Below are 23,049 nucleotides of genomic sequence, written 5' to 3' on the forward strand. Positions count from 1 at the left end.
AGCTGTTCGATAGATTAGTGTTACAGATTATAAAAATACTTAACAAGATACAACATAGTAGTTGACGTCGGTGACTTTGCTTGTGTCTTTATAGTTCAAGCTTGCTTCAAATCAGTATTCATAAAAAATCGGTTCATTGGTAATCTGTGAAAGAGCAACAGACTGAAATAGTTACTTTCGCATTTATTATAAGTGTCTCCTTCGATGTCTCCTGCACTCAATTTTATTTATATATAAACATAAAACAAAAACGTTAAGGGAAAATCGTTTATAAAAGTATCCTGAAGTCACCTTTTATAAATAATTGAAGATGAATGAATATATAAACATGGTGATATGAACATCAAAAATGTATTTAATTGTTTCAAAAATATATTAAACGATTAAAATATGTTGTACGTGTAACATACGTGTTATATGTGTGTTCAGTGTATAATTTTGTGTAGACTAATTATTATGTATCTAACAGTTCCTTTTGAATGATCACGCAATACAAACAAACATACGAAATTATTCAGTAGTTAACTTGTATGTAAAAATGACTTACAAAGTCCATTAACTTTATTTTACATAATATGTATATTAACTGTTCCCCAAGTACTTTAAGTTTGACAAGTTAATTATATCTAGACTTTTACAAGGTAATAATTGCGTACCTGACTATGTATATATTTTTAAAACGTAATTGATTACATTTTAATGAAAATAGGTTCTTTAATATGCATGAAATTTTATTATTTATAAAGAGTTATGATTATTACATATAATATACATTGTTTAAAAATATAAGTTATTATAAGAATTGATTTGACTGATAAACACATTTTTTTTAATACGAATTTGCTTTTAAGTATTGTGTCATATGAAAACATATTTATAATAAATAACATTAGTCTAATAAGTACTGTTTAACAGTAATAATAAAGTGAATCAAATTGACGACTAAATTTAAAAAGTAGATTTCATTAAAATCGAATTGAATCAGTTTTCAAGGGTGCACGATTCTATAAAGTCGATGTGGTCCGGCGATCGTCGCGAAATGTTTGAAATGTCGGCGTCCAAAGGCATCGCAATAAAAACCTAAAACGCCTATTTATCCGTCGGCCTAATTGGCTACCTCGACTACCGCCGAGCGGCGAAAAAACCGAAGAGTCAACTTCGAATGAACATTCACCGTGTACTAAAGAAATAGAGACATGTTAGCAATTTTACTTTTTATGTTCCGACGGATTTTATTTATCGAATTCTACTTATGTTTTTCTTTCTATTATCATACATAACTTTCATAATAATGATATTAAAAATATATTACTTCTTGGGTACAAGACAAAGTAGTAAAACTGTAAAGTACGGTCTCGTTCGCTGCTCTACAAAGCGTTCCAACTTTTCGAACCGCTAAAAGAACGAAAGTGCTACTTAAGCTTTTTTTATAAAAAAAAGAAGTACGCACTCGCTAGCGAATAAAAGTTATTTAACGAATCCACTTTGCGTTTAATCATTGCAATGTCAGCAAAAAAGCTTGTCGAAAATATTTACACATTTTATGTAACGTTACGGTCGACTGGGCGAGGAAATAAAAGTTAGAATGAATTATTAAAGGCAGTTTACACGTATCGCGGGCACCGATCGCCAGCGCCACCTGTCGGCGACGCGAATAAATAAAATAAAACAAAACAAAACGGACTGCGCACTCTGACGTCGTGTCGCGGCGCGCGATAAACTCATAAAATAAACGTGGCCGCAAAAATATTTGCTTCGCTAACTGAATAATAATGAATATGAACGGACTCGAGTCCACAACGGTGTGCACCGGCTTTATCTACAATCTACTTCGCTTTCGCACGCGAACGCAATTCGTTTCCGCTCGTGATAAAAGCGAATTTCGCTTACATCTACACGACGAAGCCTAGTATCGTATGGTTAGATTCTATTGGAATTTTTACACGGTCGGATGAAACTCGTACTAACTAGCTGCTTGAGTGATTGTTCGAGCAATATATTATTTTTAGACAAATGGATTTCTCAAATCCACGCTCCCTTATTGGTTGCTTGTTTATTGAGTTTTTTTAAGAAATCCTTATACATATAGAACGGTGCGCCGCCATCGTTACACGGATTATTTGCGTATCTCGTCTCGCGGAATTGTGGGCCGAGATTGAATGTTAACAACTGCCCACGCACGCGATCATTCATGAATTTGTAATTTTTGTTTTGCACGATTAATATCTTCGACGCGCTCTTTCGTTTCCATCGAAACTTATAAAAATAAAAAACATATTTCATAAACGTCGAATTAATTCAGCTCGCTATGATACGAGCCATTTTAATATTGGACGTTTGCGCTGCCGTTAACAATTTTTATAGTAAGATATACACGTCTCGATCAAACAAATCAAATGCATCCATATTTAGCTATGCAACTGCTGCGACTATCAAAAGAGCTAGACGAATGAATGCTAACGTGCAATTTTTCGTTTTTCCAAGTTGGCAAAACTGATTCGATTTAATATTCTATTGGTTTTATTTCAGCTACGATAGATAGCGGCACTCGGAATAGGTTCGAATAACATGGGGCTTCGTATGTGTGTGACATGACGCCGGGGGCCCGTTGTTCGAATTAGATCCACTTTAGCCGAAAACTCGCTATTCTTTTTTAGGCTAAAAACTTTAAAAAATCATATTCAACTCTCAACTCTATTCCGAATGCGTTAAGGGTTAATCGTCATAACGTGACCGTGTTGTCAGCAAAAACCTAAAGTTTAAATTGATAGATACCTTTGTTCGTTAACTGCAATCGAGATGTTAACGAGTGAACCCTTTTTCCGTTTATCGGATTTGGGATTTAAAATAGCGTGTTTTTTTGTACTTTGAGCGACGATAACAATAGGACTGACGTAGAACCAATTTCTAAAGAAGGAATTATACGAAATCGAAAGAAAAGAACTGGAAATTGGTTTACATTTCAGTTTTATAATGTTTGCAATCGAAATCGATACTAAAACAATTACTGATATATATTCCTTTGTCTCAGTTTCCACTACTACCGTAATTATTCCATGTATGTATGTCGTTAATGTGAGTGCGGTAGAAAATGTAAACCTGTTGTGAAAGTCGAGGATAATGAATTTGCTAGATTAGTAGACTGTGAAACATAAGTAAATAGAAATCAAAGCTTTATAAGATAAATAGAGGAGTTACCGTAAAATATACAGAGAACGTATAACACTGATATTATATTTAGTCAAATAGTAATTTGGACGGTTTTTAACTCTCTAATAATAATGATGATTGTATTAACTTCAATAGAACTTAATACATAAATATTAATTTTGTATTCGTTGTTAAATTTGTCATCAAATGACATCTTCGGTATTGATGAAATTTTTGTCATATGTGCTATGTATGTCTGAGAGATCGGACTGAAACAAAAAGAAATTTCTTTACTCATCCTTCAATGTAAACATTTTATATAGACTCATATTCTAAACGATTTAAGCCGGGACGGTACGGATATTATATATTGTCATAATATTTGATTTATAAACGTTTAATTTAACACAAATAACATTCGAATTTGATTGACGTTTAAAATGTATTCCTTTAAACAGATTCGTTCTATTCTAAACACGGCGTCCGTAATATATCGCGGAAGATGCCTCTACAGCTTCAAAGATATCGTTCGTTTCGCTTGTTCTTATAAATATGCGCCTCGTAAATATTTTATCACTGCGCTTATCATAACTGGGCCATGTTTTCTTTCATACGCAATATTTTCGTAAGAACATTTCATTGGTTTAAATTTTAAATTATTAGAGGATTCACATGCGTTGATTGGTTTACCTTGGCGCTGTTATTTAAATTAGTATTTATTCTAATGAACCGAACAGATCTCGCTATTAAGTTTATGATGTCTGTAAGCATTTCATTGTATTCATATATGCTACATTGATATTCTCTGTACGTGTTTCAAACCATCTGCCTAACGCAACATTGAATATTATATCATGTGGCTTATTAATATTGATGGTGTAGTCATTTGCATACTCGGGTTTTATTGTCATCTGGCATTATAAACAATACAACACGTGGAGCATCATTAAGTGATCAATTAACTAAATTTTAGTAATTTAGTTAGTCTTAACGATCGTAATATTCATTTGTCTTGAAATTTTATATAAGACTAGCTGTGCCCGCGACCTTGTACGCGTTTTAATTTAATAAAAAACAATATTATTGTAGTCTTAAGTTACTCCCTATTATATCAGTTATCTGCCAGTGAAAGTCCCGTAAAAATCGGTCTAGACGTTCCAGAGATTAGCCGGAACCAACAGACAGACAAAAAGACAAAAATTGTAAATAATATATATGTAAGTATAGATTGCGTTAATGCGAATGATAAATTATTTGAGTCTTCTAGATCTTTCTGTACTAAATATGTGTTTTCGTACAATTTTCTTTAGTCATGCATATATATTTTGTTTTTTGTTCAGCAATAATAGTTTTACCGGTATTTACGCAACTCCCTATAACAGTTACAGCGTGACTTATCAGTCCATTTTTCAGATAGATTTATCGGGGGCTATGGAAGACGCATCGCCCTCTCGTAAACAATTTAGAACCTACACGGAAAATACTTTAAATATGAGACAGTAGTAGTTATTCTCTATATGTACGAGTACCGTTGTCTTCAACTAGCGATCGATCGGTGATAATTGTAATATTTATATCAATATAAAATGCGTGCTTAGTTAGGATTCAATGTATACTACTTTACTACTAAGCGATTGTATAGAGTGTTTTATTATGATAATCTATATTATAATATTATAAATGTGACAGAAACTCTGTCCGTCTGTCGCTCTTTCAACGACCAAACCGCTGAACTGAATTTGATGAAATTTGGTATGAAGCAAGCACGATCTCCAAGAAAGGACATAGGCTACTCTTTTGCTTAACACATGACAACTAATACCCTAAAATGCGAGCGAAACCGCGGGCGAATACTAGTATGTAATAAATCGTATCGAAGATGTGACCGCTGCCTAAGTTTCGCCCCATCTGCGGTCAGTGGGATTTGCAAATCCGTCCGTTTCACGGTTATTAATCGCTATGACAACTTTATATCCTTGTCAGGTATTTACTGATTGTCGTATTTCATTGGGATTTTATTCGGATAAATTCTTAAAAAAGTAAACGTATTCTTATTACTAAAATGCTTCACCCGTTTCGAAAAGGTCAGGTTGACGTTTTTTCGACCGCTATTGTGATGTGTTTTTTTTTTTTAATTATTTCTTTCGATATATTTATTTTACTAAGTTTTTATTATTTCAAATATGTAGGACAAAAAGGCTGATTTATGATAGATAGTCATCACTCTCCAATTACACATTAAAAACTCTTAAAAACTATGTTATCTCACACCCTTTAAATGGGAAAATAAAATTATTTATGCGGTAACATATGTGATGACTTGGTGGTACCTACCCAGACAGACTTGAACAAAACCCATCAGCCATAATAAAAAATAGTAAGTCCCGCTGAGTTTGTTCGATTTCTAGGGTTTTTATTTCTGAGGTATCTCTTTCTAAGTCTGTGGTAGATAATTTGACAGTCCATAAGTATGTATAATTCTGCTATATGTAATGAAAATATTAACAACTTTAAAAAAAAAGAAACTTAAATGTATTCCTTAATTTAATGTTCATTCCGTAAAGTGGGTTAGTTTCAATTCAATTTTTTGTTTCCTGGATTATACTTTATTTCGATAAAAATCAATGATTGCAATCCGCTCGTCGTAACTCGCCGATATTATGAGATATCCCGTTTGCGAGCCGCAGGAGTTCTCAATTGAATCTTTTAATTCCCTCCACTGACGAGATGCCGTCCGTTTAGTTTTGTTAATTTCCTCCAAAGCCTTCGCTATGGAAGTTATATTTATTAACAAACTCGCCCCAGTGGCCGACGGGGCTGGCTCATCTTCGTTAAGTTTTAATTAATGCGCGTAGTTTATTCAACGTTGGTACTTCTGTCGCGTGATTTACTTACAACTGTTTTAATTGAGCGTACTGTTAGTCGATGTTTCACTATTAATTCAATTTTTGTTAATTGATTGGGTTTTTCTTTCGGTAACAGACGCCCTTGATTTTATGAATAATTAAAGTGTTTTGTTCTTCAATTAAAGAATGACGTAACGCTTGTTGTAAAAATAATAAGATATTTTATAAGCACAGTAATACACTATTATTACTGTTATTAGTAATCTGTGGGTAGAAAATATGAATCTTAAACATAGACGACGGGTTCAAATTCGTGCAAGCATCACTAATTTTTGAGGGCATTATTGTTATGTAATTCATTTCGTCCTTTGTGTTAAAGAAAAACATTATGAGGGAGTCGGTATGTAAAAATCTGCCTCGTAGAATTACATTCATCCAATCATATTTGATGCATGGCGGAATATGTTCCAAACCCTTCCGCTTCGAGAAGAGAATGCCTGAGCCCAGCACTGATGTTTATATAATCAAGCTGAAACTGTTCATAATAAGACAATAATTAATTACGTATATTATATTTACATGTCACTCTGTTTATTGAAGCGCCGATATTCGTGTGATGAAATAATTTTCATTATCGTATCGTAAATAATAACAGTTTGCTTTCAAATAATTGTATTGATATTTGCATTATCATAAATACGTTTTATATTTAAATCGGAGCGATTCGCACGTCTGCCCATTGTTCGGGTTTCGTTCACGAGGCTTTTATCCGATAAATAATATATCGCAATTGCAAATACTTCGCATTCAAGAGTCGGGACTGGTTTAGAATTGAGAAGTTAAGAAAGTGGGATGCCTAACTGAGATTTACTCGTACTACGAACTACAGCGAAGTTGCGGCGTCGCCAGACGATGTCTCACTCGATACTATTTCATTAGTTCGATTGTTCTTCTAATCGCAGTAATTTAATTTTATAATTCCATACGTTGCCTTATCCAATCACCAATGAACAACTTTGACCTTGAATTTACAAGATATCATTGGCTGGTTTATTCAATTCAGTGTATGATATTCGTTTTTGATTGGTGGTTTAAATTGCTTTTTGAATATTGATGTAGCTGTAATCAATAAACATGGAAAGTGAAATTAAAGTGACTTAAGCAGTTAAAAGTAACAGTGTTGTGTTTTAACTAAATATATGTATATTCATGACTAGTTCCCGTCTGCGCTTTCGTCAGTGTGTGAGGAGAGGGAAGGGAGAATGCAGGTGTTAGGTGGATTTTTCCGGGATAAAAACCCATGTATTCTAGACTATAACCTATCTCTGTGCAAACAGTCCGTTCAGCCGTTCTGACGTGATTGCGTAACAAACACCCATCCATCCAAAATTACTCATTTATAATATTTAAAACAACAGTTTGTTATGCATATTACGGCAGAGCTATCAAATCGCACATAATATGTAAATCTAGGTTTTATTACTTACAAATAGAATCTGATAAAGATTCGGTATACAATTTTGTTTACCTGTCATGCCCCTTGTATTTGTTTTTCGTCTTGCGATTCAAAAAGTGATAACAAATGTTTCCGATCCTATTTTCCTCGAGAGTGTTGTTGTATGTAAGTTATTAATTCATCATTCTAAGAATCAACGGAACGATCTCACAATCCATTTGCCGCCAACGTCATATAGCCCACGGTTCTGACATAGGCAAAACATATTGTACATATATAACATATATGTGTGTATCAATGTGTTCATCCTATTGAATACTGCGGAATACGAATGCTACCTATGTAACTAGTCATTTGTTTATTAGCTGTTACTTAGTTATCTTTTGATTTTCTTATATATAAACTCGAACAATATTCTATAACAATAAGGTAATAGAGATTGCGCCTACGTACAATCCGTAGGTACGATTAATGTTATTCAAAAGCAAAATATTAGGCTTCTCTTTATGCGTGTAAATAAAATAAAAATAGAAATATTTTATAGGCAACGTAATCCAGAACAGATTTCAATAGAAGCGATGTAAATACGGCGCTTTCCTCAATATGCCAATTTAATCGTGCGGCGCCATCTATTGACCCGCTCTCACCGTGGCGTAGCAGGGGCCGGGGGCGCCCCCCCACCCACTACGACGTACGAGAACGTATACTCGTAATAGTGACGTGATTGCTCGACTCGCTACAATGATTCGAATAGACTGCGCGCGTAAAAACAATCGAGTCTCATTATTTTAACAACCTAAAGCTAAGCTCGAAATGAAAAACAATAACTCGTTTGTGATATTCGTTATATACATGATATTTTTATACGTGTTGTAAAATATACATTATATATGTTACACGTGTACCTTGTATGGTTAACCCTTAATTAAAGTACAGAAAAATAGTTGTGATTATATAGAAATCGGTCAAATAGTTTAATTCAACTTGGGATTTTAATATAATATATGGCAATTCTTCTATTTCATTGGAATGAAAGCTATTCATTTCAAGGACATATCACTGAGTCCAAATTAGGTGCAACCGACAAAAATCGTTTACTCCGAGACTTTGGTCTAAACAGTAATTTTAATAGTATTAATAAAGAAAACAATAAATAAAAGTTCGAAATTAAACTAGTGATTTCTTAATCATTTATTTTTTAACACAAATCTCTTATCTAAAATAATTATATATTTTTAATTCCTATTAAATAAAAATATACCCATAAGAAAATAACTCACAACCTTATTTGGGTAGAGATTCTCTCGGTGTAGTTTATTGCTTAATTACTAAATACCAGTACTTTAGGGTTACTTTGAAACGCTATACGAATCATTTTGTTTTCATTATAAACTTACTTAAATATTAACCACATTATAACTACTAACTAAATAATATATGTAGAGTAGATTGATTTTTTTATTATTTCATTTAATACTACAACAATACATTTTCGTAATTATTAGACGTTAAACTTGACTCGAAACGGACTCCATGGGCCAAAAATAATGTTTTTTAATTACTAAAAATTCTAGTGACAAGCTTTTCAGTTCTCCTAAAAATTCAGGTCAACGTTTACGGCGAGTTAAATCAACATCAATTAAATTATGAAGGGTTTAAGGTACAAGCGACCGCTCCGCTGCGCACTTTCGTAAATCTTGACGAAAACAAAGTGTTCGGATTATAAACGACTTATTTACTGAGATTTTTATAAGTATTTTAATTAAATTTGTTTGTAAACTTATATATAAATTCAATATTATAATTATTCAATTTACGTAGATTACTCTATGGGAGGCATGTTTCAAATCGAAATAAAAGTGTTGTAATGGTATTAATAGATCTGTATCTACTCATGGTTCCGCACAACTGCACCGAAACCGCTGCTGTTTATGTAATATTATATATAAAATAAAACAGATATTTTTACGTGATATTAAATGTTATACTGTAAAATTAAGTTGTACTGATTGCAATTATAACGCGGTCTAAATCATATGTCTTTCAACATAACAGGGGAGATTGACCATTGAAAACTATTTTTCCATAACGTCACTCCAAATGACATGTACGCGCTTTCTTTGGGGGAGAATGGGGATGAGGTGATGTAACGAGTGCCGTGTAATGGTGGGAACGGTCCAGTGTACGACGTGCGACGCATCTTAATGGCGACCCACATTCGGCGCTCTACGTAGCGACTAGCGAGGATTTGATGTTTTTTTTTTTATTTTTGTTACAATTACACCCTTCTCGCATATATTTGATAACTTCTCAATCGATTGTGTAGATAATTAAGAAGATAATTACTTTCATCCTCATAAGCAATGTTAGTTGATAATCATAGGTCTAAAGATATGTCCACATCTTTCGATAGTAATAATGGCATTTTTTAAAATTAATGCAAGACTGTACAATTTTAAAATTTATTTTTGATATTTTTTAACGTCCGTGTCGTCTAATACCGTTCCAATAGAACTCCTTATGAAATACAGATCCTTATGGAAAACAGACTATTTTATAATTTCACATTAACAACAATTCTCTCATTTGATTTTTTTATTACGAGGCATGTTTTACTTGTTTATTGTTAATTTATAATCTTAGTAAAAATGTTAATAAGAAAGAATATTTAGGTCACGAAAAATGAAAATTGTAACCTCGAATTACTAAGTAAAATCATCATTAATAAAACTATAAAAAGTTTCTGGCAGACTGAATGCAGTATTTTATTTACAGTGGTTACAAAATAAAATGTCAAGTGATTATTGTATGATATACACGATGCGGTCGAATGTAAATTCCCGTAGCAATTCCATATCTAAGCGCCTCGCTTTGTTTAACCTCTCTAAGCTCCAATATGAAAGACGGTTCTCCCCACAAGGACGCCATAGCCCCCCTACCTAACACCGAATTAGAAACGTTCCAACCTCCACCCGATTCTAAAGCATTCTAAATCTTATACCACACCAAGAAAGTCTATTTTACCCAAACGTAGGTGGACACTACTAGAGAGGATAATAAACGCATTATTTACACGACGAAAATTGAACTTTATCGAATCTTTCGAGTTTTCTTTCTTGTTAATATTGAACCGAGATTTTTGTAAGATGACGGCCTATTTTTCCGCTTACGGTCGTTCCGTTTGAAACCCATTTTTTTCCGCTTAAGAATGCACCAAGTGGAAGTTTTTTAACGTACATTTTTCAGCTTAAGTTTTAGTTTTTAGCGGTTGATTTTATTTAACCTCGGAGGGAACTTTAACGAGCCTATTAAAGATTGAGTGGAAAAATGTTTGATGGACGATTATTTTTCATTCGGTCCGTTTGTAATCGGATGGACCGCCCATTTCGGAATGTTTCTCGTATCGCGTGTCCCGGAGTATGTCGTATTGTAATTAAATCAATTAAGAGTGGAGTTTTCGTGAAGTCATCTGCGGCCGTCGGCGTTGTGATCGTTTACAAGTGAAAAACGAGAAGGCGATGCTTAAAATCAATTACAAGGAAATCATCCGTGTTTTTACACCTCGTTTAATGTACAATCGTTAAATGTTTGTTTTGCGTTCGTAGATGTACATCGATCGATGTATCGGTACCGAGTTTACGATTGTTAATTGCTTTTTTGTTCAAAGTATTTCTCACTAATCGTGACCTTAAACAAAAGCTGATTAATACTTGGAAGTACGTATAAGTATATATCTTTCTCTGAAACACGAGAACCTCATACAATGTTACACGGGCTTTGTTCACAAACTTGTATGTCATCGTTTACGTTTAATCGATTCTTAACTAAATTTATATTCGTGACTTATCTAATTTTACCTGACGGTACTTTAGTAATCATTTAATTGCGATAACGATGTATCGATAAAAGATTTATTTCATTTTTATTAAAGATTCACATTAAACGTATTATATTTTAAATAGAACATATAATAAAATTCGATTCAATTAACATATATTTCATTTAGAAATATACACAACACAAAATCAATTTGTATTCAAAGGAGCCAAACCTTTTTTTCCATCACTCTAATCTCCTTACCTACACAAATTCGAATCGTATTGTGTTGTATATTTATACAATCAAATTCATGTAACAATGCAACCCATTGAATTTATTATTATTTACCTGACATCTTCACTTGGTCGTGTTATACATGTAATATAAGGTTAAATATTAACCGATCGACTTCAGAAACCGATGTTCGATATAGGGAATTGATATTGCAGCAGTCGGCTTTAATCGTGCAAGCGTAAATAGTCTGTATTGAATTAGAATTGATGTTAAAATAGCATGATTTATTTAACGAAATGATAGTAGATTGCGAACTACTGCTTAAAGCATTGGGTACCGTATATGTCATATGTGGTATGGATTGTATTATATATAAAAAGCTATCGAATTATCAATGTAATTTTTGTTAAGAATGATTTATGATCCCAGTCGTTATTTATTGTACCACCAAATATCAATACTTAGTATTGCTGTGTTGAGTGATCCAATATGCGATGCAGTAGCAATTTAAGGTATGGTCCATATTGTCGTCCGCCTAGTTGTATCCTATGAATGAACGGTAATGGCAAAATCTTTGTGAATAAACAATAATCAAAAATTTCACTTCCAACGAAACCAACTATATACATAAGTACAAAGTATCATAATCATTGTATATAATAATAGCTGATGATTATATTATTATTATATTAAAAGGGTGTTAGTTTGTCCGAACTCGTTACTCTCAAAATTTACCAATCCGTTTTGAAAATATATTTTTGCGTTATAAAGAACTCATTAAAAAGGGTCGACTTTTTGATACATACAACGTAGGTGAAACATTAAATTACTGTGTACATTTAACACACAGTAAGAATAAAAAAATAAAAGAAAATTCTGATAATTATTCTAAAATAGAATTAAATTCGTTCTATAGCTGTTTTATATGTTAAAAAACAAGTGGTATTTTATGGAATTCGTACATCGTGCCATTTCTATAAATATCCCCTGTGAACACATTTAAGCTCGGTATATTCGTCCGGTGAACGTTTCCCTGTGAGATACACGCGCGAATTAATTGCCAGCTATGGGAGAGGCGGCCATTTAATTTTGTAGGGTGATATTAATTTCATAGTAGCGATTTTGGCGTATTCATGTGTAAGAGAACCTCTGACATGGAAGAGTTAGCGATAACGCCGGTAATGTCGCCTGTTAAGTGATATTAAATCGTTCTTTGTAAATATTTTTATTTTTATTTGTGTTTGGATGAAGTGAAAAGGTCTCAATAAAGATAGTTTATTGGCTATATCCTGGTATTACCTAAATATCGTTAAATAGTCTGTAAATATAGTTAATTTGTTTTTTGTTCAATCATTGTAAAACTAGGCGGAATGGTACCTGATGATAATCGGTTATAGATATTGACGCTGTAAGAAATAAACCATTCCTTACATTGAGAATTCGCCTCTGACCTGTAGTTACATTAGCGCACCATACAAAGTGAGCATGACAATACTAAGTATTTCAAACGGACTTGTATAAAGCCCTACCACTAATTTAATAACTGCGTTAGCAATTATCCGTATACATTCAATTTATTTAAAAAGAGAACACGAAACTTTGTAACGAATTATGTTATTAATAAATATTAATTGTAAATCAAATTTATTCGGAATATTATTTTGTTCAATTAAAAAGCAAATCTAGAGAATTAACAACACAATCTTTATGCAATATGTGTTTCCCTTTTATGTAGAGTGATTAAGTGCGTTTGTATAAATACTGTTAAATGATTGCCTTTTATTGCACCCACACAAAGAAGCACTCGTTATCAGGAGGTGCATTTGCTCGTGAGTGTTCGTTATCTTTTAAATTGAAATAAAAAGCGTCATTCCGTGGTGATGGAATTTACTCTCGCAGACATAACTTGTGATGTTTTGTTGATGTGATCTGAATTTAGAAACTAGCGATTTACGGCGGTCCGTATCGGTTTTTGTTCCCGTTTGTTTTCATATATTTTCAGTATACGGTCGGTGTGGTTTCAACGTGGCCGTTACGCACGTAGATTAATTACATAATTACATTAACGGCTACGTAATGGCCGGCCGTGTTTACCATTCGATTTTATTATTATAGAAAATAGAGAAATACGAAAATATGTCCTATTAATTATTTCGATTAGTTTTGTTGAAATAGTAGTATTGTAATGGATCGTGTATAAATATTTCTAATCACAGATAAATAAGCCAGTTATAACAAGCTTGTCGCGCTACAGAACTCTTTTATTTTAATACGTAGGCCTATTAGTCAATTTGCCACTTAACAGTACTTAATTGGTAAATACTGTCTATAGATATTAGAACTGAAAGAAGTATCAACCATCCCTTCCAGCGTCAATACGCCTTGGAAATCCACAAAAGCGTGATCGCATAACCACTCTGTGGAACCAGCTTTCGCCGGCGGTTTTTCCGAACCGATACGACTTGGGAACTTTTAAGAAAACACCTAAATGTCGCTCTTAGCTTTAACGGACTTGCATCAGGACTTAGTATATAAAAAAATATAAATTTTCGAATACCAATTTGAAAATATTTTGAAATTCAAAATTGTGAATTGACGGTAAATACCGACTATTAGAAAGACTCTTTTTTTAAGACAACAATTACTCGATCTACTACTGATTACTTACTATACGTTGATGTTACAATGCCTTAAACCTTCTTATAAGCAGCAATAACCAATGAACAAAGTTCAACTCGATTGAATGAACGATGCGTGAACGCATATAATACTTTGATATTTATTGTTGATTCTACATATATATAAAATGACAATTATTTTTATAATTTTCTCAACTAATCTTCGTATAGAAATTCATTCAGTTTCAATTGCTATTGAGTTTTATTAAATATGACGTCAATTGAAATACATTTAGAGACAACCCTATCCATTTTTTAAAGACTACAGTAGAGAGTACAATATTAAACAACACTAAGGCTTACCATAATTTATTATTAAAAAGATAAAGATAATTAACAGAATGTATATCCTTCTCGTTTGCATATTAAAGACTGTTATACACCGGGCGTATTGTCTTCTCTTATAAGTGGCCGTCTTACAAGAGCACGTGGCGGTAACATATGGGGACACGAGGAGTCCGCAAATGGCCGAAGCAGGTGCTCAACAGGTGCTTTGAGGTCTGTACGATTTAACCGCCGCATTTCACCTTGTATTACGAATATATATTAGGGTCTGTATCTTGCCCATAATTTTGTTCGCGTGTGATGTTTGTAATTTAAGTTTTAACACAGCAATCCTTTATATATGCGATGGTATCTACAGAAGAACTATGGCGGTTTATTCGAGACCTTTCGGTAGTAAAAAGTAACAACTTTTTTATAGTATATTGTCGGAGTACTTCTAAAACTCTTTCTGTAGGGATTGGATCTTATTATACCACTCTGCAGTATGTGCAAGGTTTTCTTACATTATTTTTTATGAACTCAATAAAGTCAAAAATACAAATCGATCACACAATAACTCAACAATGCTTGTCCGAGCTTATAGCCGCGATCTCTAAGATTTACAAATGTTAACCAATAGAGCATCTCTCCGACGGCTGAAACAGTCGGTAGCTATGTTAAATTTGATAGAGCGGATAATACATAAGCCTAAACGCGCTGTAATACGAAAATAAACCGGGAGGCGGCGACGCGACGCCGCGTGCATCGCTCGTACGCTCTACGATGCATAAATTGTCAGATCTGTGTGTAAATTGACTTAAGATTTGATGACAGACGTCTAATGACGTTGGACGTTTTGATTGCGTCGCGTTAAAATTACGTCATAATCGTATTTTTAATATGAAATGCTCGTTCGATAAACGTTTGAAATTGGCTTACGTAATTTTCTGGAAGGCTTTTGAAACAATAGAGTTTCAATGTCAGTTTTTAATAAATAATTATGAAGTATTGATATCTTTTCCTCGAAGAAAACAACAATATACTTTGAAAATTATCAAAGATTGTTGGGAAGAGACAGCCACTCTTGTTGTTAAACTTGTTGATCTATTTGTATCGTGACTGCCCACGCTTCACTTTTTAAAGTCCCCTAACTTATAAATTCTAGACTACCCTCCCTAATTAAATATTGCCCAACTTATCCCCACTATTCTAACGATGCATAGCTAATAGTGCATCGAGGACGTGCGTCCGAAAGGCGCGTGCGGTCAGTACACTCGCGCGCGCTGTTCCGCTCCGACGTCCGACTCTACGCGACTGTACGTCACGGGCTAAATAATGTATTCACACTTAACGTCACATTAAGATACTGCTTTCTTGCGTCACTTTCATGTCATCTTGTAATCGGGCTGCATTCGAAGCACCGTCGCGATTTAATGTCGGGAACATTAAGTCGGTTCTTGCGTATCCGAAGATAATATACAAACAGTGTGTTATGTTTCCACAGAGAATTCTATGAACTTGGCATGAGTTTTGTTGAAATGTCGCGTTTGTCTATTTAAGGGTATCCTGCGTACGTGCCGTGTCGGGCGTCTCAAAAATCGATGAAATGCAAACATGTTGATGTGCGAATAATCAAGCCGCGATTCAACCCCACGTTTCGATGCGAGTAATAATAGCGACGGCAAGGGAGGGGGAGTGCTACATACAGAGGGCCGTGCCTAGATACTACGATTAAAGTTCTTAAAATGTACGCATTAAAGGTTACAATGGAGTATACTATGTTTGTGTAGTACTTGCACTCGTGAATGGTTTACTCTCATCGATTTTAATAACTGTCTACTACGGTTCTAAAGAGGGCACTAAATTCATTGATCAATTTCAATGCCGCGTTATTACTCGATGTAATTATAACGCTAAATCGCTTTAACAAAAACAATTAAAATGTTTTAATTTATTATTTATATACGATGATTTGATTTGACTTGATCTTGATTTATTGTTTACGTTTTAATAGAATTGAGTTTAAAGAATAAGTGGAAACTTATGTATAAAAGATAATTGGAAACTACCTAAGTATTAAAAAACCAAGCACTTTTAACATACGTGCTATATTTTAAAAAGTCTGCATCTGTTGTCGCTTTCGGAAACGTGTAACTTAAGAATAGAGATATAACGGTATTACCGCGCCATTCTCTAGAAGGGTCGCCGTAAAAAAAGCATAATGTTGAATTAGATCTAACAAGAAATCATACTAAAAAGACAATCGAGGCTTAAAATCGGGCAACTAGTCGAGCGACGTTTGAACGAAATTGAAGGGAAGTAGGGGTCTTGTCACCACCTGTCCGTTCTTAATGGCATTCGGAAGACGCAGTCGGCATTTGACTGGCGCGAGCGCATCTGTTCGAACTTCGCGCCAAAAACTAAAACGTATTAGATAAACATATACTCATGAATACTTAATCTTTTAGCAGTGAATCTTGATTGTTATCAAAGAAGTTTTAGTGAACAAGTTGTGTGATATAAACGATGTGACAATGTTGGGAATGCTCACTTCCGACTTCGGATATCAGAATCGTCTAACTCTACTTCAGCAGCTCATTGACTGCGGCGACGTGTTGCTCGGACGCGAATTTGTTTACGGTATGTTTTGTATTGGAAATATATTCTCGACTAACATAACACAATAATAAGATAGTAGTACATTGTATGTATAGAATATCGGTTTTTCAATGTATGCAATCTTTGCACAATAATAAATGGACGTATAATGCGGTCTTATTGCTAAAAAGCAATTTCCAAGATACAACTTGAAGGTAGAGAAGCAATATTGCTTCATAAACAAATAACATAACAATTCTTATATGTAAACACACTTGAACACGTGAGGTATGTCATAAATGAAAATATATAACATAGAACATATTATATACACTATCCAGCATTTCACATCAAAGTTAAAGTTTATTTAAGGATTGTTTTAATCCAAGATGCAAATGTTGATGGTTGAGCTCACCCTACTCTCCTTGCGGACGCTTGTTGGGTTTAAGACAGGAGATAGGGTACCTTACACCTGTTCCTCCCCTCACACTCGGGCGAACCCGTGGACGGAAACTAGTTATAAATAAATAAAAAATACACGTCTGAGAGATTGCGTCACCACAACACCAGTTGTGTTGCGACATCTGTATATGAATGTATTACATATTACTAAAAATAAACAAACCGTACCTCTGCCGAACGGCAATCTAAACTTCCTCTTGCTTTAAGGAAGCTTTTGAAGCTTGTCCCACTATTTCAGCTAGTTCAACTGCTATTTGCTGTTTAATGGTCAGTGTGATGTGAATTATATTTAAATATTAAGACTACTTAAAGGTCATTTTAATTCGTCCGGGTTATACAAACCGCTCGGAAGTTATCAAAGGATCGTGGTCCGTATGAAAAAATAAATATACGGAACCCTGTCAATAGCTTACAATAATACATATTAATCAATCACACTAGACCACTACGAACAAAGCACAAGCAGAGATAGCTGCGTGTGCGCAGATCGCCACACGAAGATCGGTATCGTGTTTATTTATCGTCGCATTGTCTTACATCGTCATAAATCCTGCTAATTAGCATCGGAAATAACACAGGCGCCTCGTTACTCTCATCTCGCACTCCGGCGCATATCGCTAACACGTTTGACATCTTGTTTTTTATGTTTGATTGTTTTTCACTGTGATTTGTAGCGTACGTGCTTAGACTCAGGTTTTTCATTAAACGATTACTATAAGTGGTTTATCAGAATAAACCGATTTGTGGTCTATGTGTAACAGTTTTACATGTGTAACGGTTTTTACGCGCTATACATATTATATGTTATATGTACTTGTACATAATATATGATATTAAATTTGTTAGAAAACCCGTTTACAGTATGTATGTATATGTAATTATGGATGTATATTTAAATCATCGTACTTTGCGTTTATAAAATCAATTTATCACAGCGGTGCATTTGTTACAATAGTTTTTATATGAATAAATGTTACGATGTTATTTTTCCTGTAAAACGATTAAAGATCAATCACCATTTGCTGATATTTATGGTTTTATCGATCCATTGTATTCAAACGATAAAACACAACACGGTCCGGTCCACACGTGTTGAGTAAACTGCAAACGTACGGACGTGACGCTCTGAGTATCTATATAAATATTATAAATGTGCAAGTAACTCTGCCAGTCTGTCTGTCTGACGCTCTTTCGCGACCAAACCGCTGAACCGATTTTGATGAAATTTGATATGAAGCAAACTTTAACTCAAAGAAAGGATATAGGCTACTTTTTTTTTGCTAGATACATGACAACCAACACAATTACTGGTTTACTAATAATATTGTATCGGACAAGTAATTTGTCACATTGTTATTTAAGTGTTTATAGACATTGTAGTGTTATTCTTTCCTCGTGGATTACTAATAAGATCACTTATATTTATGGAAATGAGGTTCTAGGTCAAATCTCGTGTCGGGCTTGTGACTCTCAGTGGCTCTACGCAGTAATCATTAGCCTTAACTCTTTCCCGATTAGTTGTATGAGAGTGTGAGAGAATAGAGAACGCTCTTGCGCTTGCGCAACGCTTGTGAACTATTGAAAACGTTCCCCGTAAACTGAATCGTTTAGACAGACATCATCATCATTATCTTATGGCCATTAATAATTGTTTGGACTCTAAATGTTTTTTTTTTCTGTTATTCGATTACTCGGCATGGCAAATGTATTTATTTATGTAGCTGCAGTTGTTTAAAATAGAATAGATAAATAGATAGATACAATCGTTTATTTACCAGCTTCGGACACTCGGGTGCACGGCTTAATTGACACCTTAGGCATAATACCATGGGCTTAAGCAATTACTTGTAGATAGCTCGTAGCTTTGGAAATGAAATCGATTGGAAATGTCGATAACTAACGTTTAGGAATAAATCTACCGATAATACTAATATCACAAATACGAAAGTTATCATATGTTATTTATTTTTTATTGACGCAGGAAGGTAGACTACACGTGATGGTAAATAGTCACTGTACGCTTAAAAACTTGGTAACTAAGATGTCTGACTCTGTGTGATACTGACTCAATTTGCCTTCTAGTCGAATCAAAACAATACTACGCTATGCTTTTGTGTCTGTATTGTTGAGCACTTGGCCCTACGGGCCCTTACCGCGTCACCGGTCCTTCGTACCTATTACTGGGTGGGTATAGATTATCATGTGATCAGTGGGTAGTTCAAGATAGGCTGGCTTAAAACCCCACCACTGCATAAATTATTTACACATTTTGATTAATGCAATCATTTTCATTACTTGCTTGCGTTTACATTACTCGTTTCATCATTTTCCTTTATTTTTACCTAATTGTAAAACGAGCAATGAAACTTTCGAATGAAACAAAAACGATTTTTGAACAGCGCTTCCGTTACTTGACGTATGCGTTGTTTATATTTTCATTGTTCCGTCCAATTATATCACAATGACAGCTGCGAAATTGTGTAACAAGAAATATACACTGACCCGAAACGACATAATACTACGTTTTTTTCACTTCATCTCTATATAAAGGAATCTATTGTTGTTTACAATTAAGGAAATTGTTTAAATTTTTACAAAAGTCGTTCTCCCTCTCAATTGTTTCATGTAAACAAAGAAAACGTAATAAAACCCCCGACGGCGAAGTCTTTTTTTAAACCCTTTGCGTAATATTGACGGATCTTACGAAACTGTTAGATGTTTCTAAGCGTTTCGTCGGGTTGTGAATAATGAAAACTTTGGAACAACTTGACTGATGATATCAAATTGCTTGATGAATTTTGGCACCCCGAAAAGTATTTATAATTCAGCTATTTTTAATATGATCGATACAATTAATAGATTTTACAGAGGCGTTAAAATTGTTAAGGTGAGAAAAATGCTTTGATTAATCGAAAATGCTTTTCTTATCTCTTTAAAAACATGAAAAACAAATTTCCTTTTTTAAAAATTTGGATTTTTTAAAAACAAATTTCCTTAAACATTTTTATATTTTGCCCCGAGGCGGCGCTAATATTGAATCAAGTTCTGAATAGAACATATAAATAAATACTGTATTCCATTTTTAAATTACAAATATAAGATCATCGGTATAGTATTGTAAACTATATGGAAATTCACTATTGCCAGGTTTACGCCTGTTTAACGTAAAACCTTGGGAATTGCTGGTGGTTCGCAGCGTACGGGTTGAAACATGAACAAAGCTCGGCTGATGGATCGCCTAACAAAATTTCCCAGCGGCTCTTTTGACATCTACAATTCGAAATGGCTCCAGTCGGTTCCGCCGCACCAAGTCGGCCTTATTCCATACATTTTAAGTAAAGTATTTAAAATTCCATTTGATTCCTTTCACAAGACATTTATTACGCTTAAATGATAATGGTTTAAAATAAAACTGAAATGTAACGTTTAAAAAATCTCTCCCAGATAGCTTGTCTATAGCCTTTTGAGTTCAGCTTTTAATTGAGTTTCCATTTTACACGGTGATTGACCTTATCGAGTCATCACCTTGGTAAAGTCCCCCAAATAAGGCATCGAATATTTACATGGCATTTCGAAACTTCATTCAAAGGTAATAAGGCACAGTTTTGAATAGACGTTTCGTTTTATATTCCATTATTCATAGATTATATTGTTTTGATTTTTTTTTATTGACGAGTCATTGTTGCTAATATTGTATTAAATGTTTACAAAAAGCTAACGAGAATTTATAAAAAAAAAACGGTAATTAATCTTTATAAATGTAAATCTTCTACGTGTTTATGTAAGTGAACTTTTCTTAAACGCTTGAATAGATTTGATGAATTTTTTGTGAGGTTTGAGTGGGTGGCTGTATGGTGTGTATGTGCGTTATGGATCGGGAAGTAAATGAATATTTTATGTCAAATGGAGCAAGTAATATAAGTAGTTTTATTTCAACAATTTAAATTGCAAGATACAAAAAATATATATGTATTCATCTCATCGGTTACATCCACATTACATATATCCAAGCGAAGACGGGCCAGATAAAGTTATCGTAATCAAATAAACTACATATTTTCCTTTCAACTACCAACCGGATTAGAATTATTGCTGTGGAAAGTATTCTTTATAATCGATTTATAAACTTTTATTGTCTATTAGAATCAATTAATTATCTTAACACGCGTCATCTGAGTCTAGACGTATAATGAGCTTCATTGAAAACAACTAAGTGTACAAAAAATATGCAAGTCATAGTAGTGTTTTAAATAAATACTGTGTTGCTAAAATTGGATTAACATTAAGTAGTTTTAAAGTTCATTTTTGCATGGCACAATAATACAATAGTTAATGAAAAATCTCCGTATGTACATTGCATATATTTAACATATATCGTTTCCTTTGTGTAATAGAATTTGACAAGTCACATTATTGAATAAAAAATTAATCAGATTGTAATTAGAATCGTAGTAGTAGTCGTTTTATTTTTATGCAGAAATTTTAAAATGCAAATAATTAATGTATGACAAATAAGCCTGACAAATATAGCGACGTTTTCTTTTTGAATATCGTTACTGAAAAACACTACTAAGCTGCTATACATATAACTTATACCTTCCGACGGAACGCGTGTTGGATAAATTTTTTTGATTATATACAAGTGTGAATATCTGTTTCGATATAAAAAGGTCTTACTTATACTTACTATGATACTTGAAAGGTCATAAAAGTTATTCTAGTCTAAGATTTATTGTATTTTAGAAAATATTAGGGATTAATTTATCACTTAACGTTGAGTTTTAATCGTATTTCGTTACTATGCAAGGTTATATTTGAGTTTTTAAATCGCTTATTAATTATTAGCTGATATACTTTTAAGTGACTACGATTAATTAAAATCGCTTTTATTTTCAAAAGAGTTCCACACTTGCGATTATTAATTAGTGCTGGCGACCACACATAATTGTTTTTAAATATATTTTTTACTCGATTTGTATATATTATATTTCCTAGCTATTGGCGTTAAAACGTATTTATATTCATAACTATCGAGTTTCTAGCAAACGGACGGATGACTTACATTGACTGACGTTAATTCTATTGAAACGTATAAAAACATATATTATTATAATTTATTCATATAGTTATTGTTTGTACTATATATTAAATTGATAAATATACGATTAGTGGTCTTGGTTACACTATTTATATACGAATCGATAATTATTTTTCTAATATTAGAATATTACGTCACTTACCTTTAAATGAGTAAACTAAACATATGAAGTTGCATCGTATTTAATGATAAAAAATGCCGTAGGTACGTCCTTACATACTTGAGGGGATGCGAGTTTATTAGGGTATTAACCCTCTTGGGTAATTATTTTTACGCTGTGTTTATTTATAAATACAAACCTAATGTCTTTTCGAAGTTGATGAACTTCCTTACATTTTTTTATTTTCTGGTTAAATCCATTCAGATATTATATTTTTTAAATCAGTGATGTTGTATAAGGAAATCGTGTGCTAAATTCCTTCTAGACCAGCCAGTTGTATGTTA

At 33.4% G+C, this 23,049-nt stretch overlaps 1 protein-coding gene across 5 annotated transcripts in view; it reads left to right on the forward strand.

Annotated features, from left to right (window-relative positions):
* The window catches only part of LOC124537774 (AF4/FMR2 family member 1), a 221,339-nt gene that overhangs the window by 181,567 nt on the left and 16,723 nt on the right, over positions 1-23,049 (forward strand). The window lies entirely within an intron of this gene.

Source organism: Vanessa cardui, chromosome 19 (genome assembly GCF_905220365.1).
Source record: "Vanessa cardui chromosome 19, ilVanCard2.1, whole genome shotgun sequence".
In the NCBI taxonomy this organism is placed as follows: Eukaryota; Metazoa; Arthropoda; class Insecta; order Lepidoptera; family Nymphalidae; genus Vanessa; species Vanessa cardui.